The following is a 5,457-nucleotide window of genomic DNA, read 5'->3' as shown; positions in this document are numbered from 1 at the left end:
CAAAAGGGGCTACCCCTGGTTCGAGTCTGGTCCCTCCCTTTCAAGTGCCCCCTGCTTCTCCCGAAAAGGGGCCCTTTTATGGAAACCTAGCGCCTGGCGCCCGCCAGGGGCCTGGGTGAGCCAGATTCTGGGTAGTACGGCGGTTTCAGGTCGCAGGGGACAAACTCGAGCAGGGCCGCAAGCTTTCCTGCTTGTCCCTGGCGACGTTGTGGGAAGCAACGCCCACGCTGGATGGGATAACTTCCTCTGCAGCTAAAGGAGCGCTAAGGAGCAGCGTGGGGCCGGTGTCATCTCCAACGCTGAGGGGTAGCTCCAGCGTTAAAGGAGGGAGAAAACAAATCTGCTCCAGTAAGACTTTTCCACCCGGTTTCAACGGGGACCTTTCGCGTGTTAGGCGAACGTGATAACCACTACACTATGGAAACCAGACTCTACCCTTGTCTCCTTGGCCTGGGTGGAAAATGGCATAGCGTTCAATGGCTGGGCTTCCCGGGAAACAAGCCGAAAGAAATGACAAGAAAGATTACGAAAGGCTGAAATCAGTTAATCTGCGGAAAAGCAAGCGGCGATAGAGACGGAGAAAGGAGCTCCTCGCTACTCTTACCGTAAAGGGAGGGAGGCACAGAGACATCCGTGCGCACCTGTGGTGCGCGAAGCAGGCTGTGAACCGTGAGCATTCAGCACCTTAGAAAGGCTTCCTGGACTTTCCCAGAAAAACTCACGCGCCACTGTTTCCACCCGTTTCAACCGGGACCTTTCAGCGGTGAGGCGAACGTGATAACCACTACACTATGGAAACTAAGCCTGTCCGCCACTTTTCCCGTCGTCCTGTTGGGTTGAGCACTTGCTCCAAGTTTGGACTTAAAAGGGATTGACCTTCAGCCACCCTGGTTCGGCAGTCTTAGTGCCTACCTTCAGGTGCACCCTGCTTCTCCCGAAAAGGGAGCCTTAAGCCACTCGACGTGTAAGCAACAGGGGCCCCATCTTCAATCCACCCCAACCGCTGGCCCCAGGACAGAATGTTTCCACCCGGTTTCGACCGGGACCTTTCAGCGTGTAAAGCGTAACGTGATAACCACTACACTATGGAAACCTAGCCCTGGCGCCTCGCCAGGGGCCTGGTGAGCCAGATTCTGGGTAGTACGGCGGTTTCAGGTCGCAGGGGACAAACTTCGAGCAGGGCCGCAAGCTTTCCCGCTTGTCCCTGGCGACGCTGTAAGGGAAGCAACGTCCCACGCTGGATGGGATAACTTCCTCTGCAGCTAAAGGAGCGCTTAAGGAGCAGCGTGGGGCCGGTGTCATCTCCAACGCTGAGGGGTAGCTCCGCGTTAAAGGAGGGAGAAAAAACAAAACTGCTCCAGTAAGACTGTTTCCACCCGGTTTCGAACCGGGGACCTTTCGCGTGTTAGGCTTAACGTGATAACCACTACACTATGGAAACCAGACTCTACCCTTGTCTCCCTGGCCTGGGTGGAAAATGGCATAGCGTTCAATGGCTGGTCTTCCCGGAAACAAGCCGAAAGAAATGACAAGAAAGATTACCAAAAGGCTGAAATCAGTTAATCTGCGGAAAAGCAAACAGGCGTAGTAGAGGCGGAGAAAGGAGCTCCTCGCTACTCTTACGAAGCTTCCCTTCACTAAAAGGGGGGGGCCCCCCAGGGGGGGGAAAAAAAATTTTGTAGAAAGCTTTTTCCCCGGGAAGGGGACCTTTCTTGGGGAAACGTGAAACACCCCAAAAATTTCCCCCCTTTCCCCCTTCCCGGGGGAAAAGGAAGGGGGCCGGTGTCCCTGGGAAACGCCAAAAAAAAGAAAAAAATCTTAAAGTAAACGTTTTGGGAAGGGGGGTTTGGGAAAAGACCCCCCACACCAAAAAAGGGGGGGACCCAAAAGGGGGGGATGGTGCGCAAGCGGCTGGGAAGGAGATCAAAGATTAAAAGGTTTCCGACCCCCGAAAACCACGCGGCCCCCCCGCCCTTTCGTGGGAGGGAACGAAAACCCTACACGGGGGGGCCCCGCCGACTTTCCCCCCCGGGGTTGGACTTTCCGGGGACAAAAGGGAGCCTTCAGCACCCGGTTGGAGCAAATGCCCATTCGGGGCACCCTGTTTTCCCCCCCTTTTTGGGAAAAGTTTTGAAAAAGGGCCCTTAAACCACCCCCCGGCAGTTTGTTTCCCTTTTTTCCCCCCGCCTGGGTTTAAAGCAAAAACGTGAAACCCAAAAATTTATAAAACCCCCCCCCCCCGGGCCCCCAAAAAAGTTCGGGAAACTGGTTAAGGGAAAACCCAAAAAGGGCCCCCCCCTTTTTCCCCCCCGGCGGGAGGGCTTTCCGCGGTTTGGGGGAAACCCCCAAAAGGGCCCCGGGCGCGGGCGGGCCCCCCAAACGCTGGGGTACCCCCGGGGGGGGGAAAAAAAAAACTGTAAGTTTTTCCACCCGGTTTTCAAGGGAAAAATTTGTTTTAAGGGAAAACACTACCTTTAAACCGCCTCCCTTTTTCTTTTTCCCCTTTTTTTTTGGGGAAAAAATGGAAAATGTTTTTGGGCCAAAAAAGGGGTTTGGAAAAAGAAAAATGAAAGAAAAGATAAAAAAAGGGGACCCTTTCCCCGCGGGGAAAAAACCGGAATCCCCCGGGCCCCCATTTCAAAAAAAAGGGGTTCCCCCCTTTTCCCCCCTTTCCGGGAAACGGACCCCCTTGGGAAAAGTTCCCTATTTTTCCCCCCTTTCCTCCCTTTTGGGCCTTCTAAGGGACTTAAAAGGTTACCCGGAAACCCTTTCCATTTTATGCCCCCCAGGGGGCCCCCCTTTTTCCCCGGGGATTTTCCCCCCCCGCGGTGGGGAAAAAAAAGGGGTTTTCCTCCCTTTCCCACCCCCCCCGGGGTTCCACCTTTTCCCGGGGAAAGTCCCCCGGGGGTAAAAAATAACCCTTTTAAAACCCCCCCAGGGGTTTTCCCCCCTTTGCGCCGGGGGAAACCCCAGGGGAAACTCCGGGGCCGGAAGCCCCCGTTTCCTGGGGGGGGGAAAAGGGGAAAACTCCCCTGGGGAAACCCCTGAACGGGATTTTAAAAAAATTTTTTAAAACCCCGGGGGGGGGGCCCTTTTGGAAAGGGGAAAAAATCCCGAAAAGTAAACCCGGCTGGGAACGGGGGGGGTTTTAGGGAACTTCCCTTTCCAAAAACCAAATCCCCCCCTTTTTTGGGGCCCCCCGGGGGTTGGAAAAAATTTTTAAAACCCCCCTTTCCCGGGCCCCCTTTTATTTTTAAAGAAAAAAAAAATTTTTAAAAACCCCCGGTTTTTTTGGTTCCTTGAAATTTTTCCCCGGGGGGAAGCCGGCCCCGGCAGCACCGGGGCCGGGGCCCCCAATTTTCCTTTTGGGCCCCCACCCCCAGAAAACCCCCTTTTCCACCCCCGGCCCCCCGGGGTTCCCTTGGCCCCTTCCGGGAAACCCCCCCGGGCCATTTCCCGGGGGTTTGGGGGGGCTTTGGGAGGGCCCCGGAGGGCCCCCCCGGGGGGCCCGGCCCCTTGTCCAAACCCGGGGGAAAATTCCCTCTCCAAAGGGGGGCAAAGGGGGGGGGGCCCCCAAAGCGGGGGCCTTAAAAAAAAAAAATTTTTCCCGGAAATTTTTCCCCCGGTTTCAACCCGGGGCCCTTGGAGTTTAAGGGTAACCATTTACATTTGGAAACCAGACCCCCCCCTTTTTCCCCTGGGGGTGGGGGTGGGTTCGGCCCGGGGAAAAAAAAAAAAAAAAGCAAGAAATTTTTAAAAGGCAAACATTAACGGGGGAAAGCCGGAAGGGAGAAAGGGACCCCCGCCCCTTTTGGGGGGAAAGAGCACCGGGCAGGGGGGGCCCCAAAGGTTTTAAGGAATTCAGCCCCTTTTAAAACCCGGTTTTTAAAAAACTCACCCTTTTTCCCCGGAACCCGGGACCCCCCGGACAACTTCCACTCCTTGGCTGTGCCCCATTTTTTTTTGGGTTGAGCCCCCGTCCAAGTTTGGCAAAAAAAGGGTGATTTTTCCCCCCCCGGGGAGTCTTAGGCCCCCTTGGGGGCCCCCCCCCTTTTTCCCCAAAAAAAAGGGGACTCCCCCCCCACGGCTGGGCCGGGGGCGATTTCAACCCCCCAACCCCCCGGAAGAATTTTTCCCCCGGGGCAACCCCCGGGGAAAAACGATCCAAACCCCCCCTTTGGCCCAGCCCCGCCCCCCCGGGGCCGGGGCCGGACGGGGACCGCCCATTTTGGGGGAAAAACCCCAACCCCAAGCCCGCTTGCCCCGGGCCGGGTTTGGGGAAAGAAGCCCCGCGGGGGGAAACCCCTTTCTCCCCCCAAAGGGGAAAGGGGCACGGGCCTGTACCCAACGCGATACCCCCTAAAAAGGGAAAAAACAAACTCTCCTTTTCTTTAAAGGTTTAAGGCCTTTGGCAACGGAAAACAAATGGAAAAGTTACCCCCCCTTTCCTGGGGGAAAAAAGGATGGGGAAGGGGTCCCCCGGGAAACAACCAAAGAAAGAAAGAAAGATTCCAAAGGGTTTAAAAAATTGGAAAAGAAAACGGGCAAAGAAAAAAGGGGTCCTGCCCCATGAAGGGGGGGGAAAGTCCGGGGACCTTGGTAAAAGGCATGTGAACCGGGATTCACACCTTGAAATTTGCTTTAAAAAACCCCGGGTCCCTGTTACCGGGCTTTTTAAAAGGGGAATTTGCCCCTTTCCATTGGCAAACCGTCCCCTTTTCCCCCCCTTGTTTTAGCACGCCCAATTTTCCCAAAAATTTTATTCCCCCAACCCTGGCGGCAGTTTTCCACCTTTCACCCCTCCCAAAAAATTTTTTTCCCCCCCGGGGAAAACCCCGGGGCCCCCCCTTCCCCCCAAACCCCCGGGCCCCGGGAAAAAGGCCCCGCAACTCTTTTCCCGGGGGGAAAAACCCACCCGGAAAACTCCTCCTGGGGCCTTGGGGAATTTGGGGGGGGCCCGGGGGGGTTTTCCCGGGGGGAAAAAAAAACCGGGGGAAAAGTTCCCCTTTCCCTGGGGAAAAAAAACCCCCCAAAAGGGAGTCCCCCCCTTTTCCGGGGGTGGGGGGAAAGGGTTCAGGCCCCCGGGGAAAACCCCGGAAAAAGAAAAAAATTCTTCCAAAAAAACCCGCCCCCCTTTTCCCCGGGCCCCCCTTTTTCCCAGGGGGGAAAAGGGATCCACTTTGGCCGTCCCCCCTTTCCCCGGGGTTTGGGTTAAAATTTCCCTTTTTTTCCCTTGGGAACCCCCAAAATAAAAAACAAGGGAAAACCCTTTTTTTTTTGGGGGGGGGGGGAAGGGGAAAAAGGAAATCCCCCCCTCTTTCCCCCCCCCCCCCAAAAATTTTTGACCCCCTGGGGAAAAAAGGGGGCCCTTAACCACCCCCGGGCCCAGGGGGTTTTTCCCCCCTTTTTTCCCCGGGAAAACCCCGGCCCCCCTTTCCCGCCCTGGGGTAGGGGCCC

At 56.1% G+C, this 5,457-nt stretch overlaps 1 non-coding gene across 1 annotated transcript; it reads right to left on the bottom strand.

Annotated features, from left to right (window-relative positions):
• Window positions 1–1,367: 1,367 nt before the first annotated feature.
• On the bottom strand, window positions 1,368–1,441 carry trnav-aac. The gene has a single exon. It is a non-coding gene; the product is annotated as a tRNA-Val (tRNA).
• Window positions 1,442–5,457: the final 4,016 nt, after the last annotated feature.

Source organism: Polypterus senegalus, unplaced genomic scaffold (assembly GCF_016835505.1).
Source record: "Polypterus senegalus isolate Bchr_013 unplaced genomic scaffold, ASM1683550v1 scaffold_178, whole genome shotgun sequence".
In the NCBI taxonomy this organism is placed as follows: domain Eukaryota; kingdom Metazoa; phylum Chordata; class Cladistia; order Polypteriformes; family Polypteridae; genus Polypterus; species Polypterus senegalus.
This window is presented reverse-complemented; position numbering and strand designations above follow the sequence as displayed.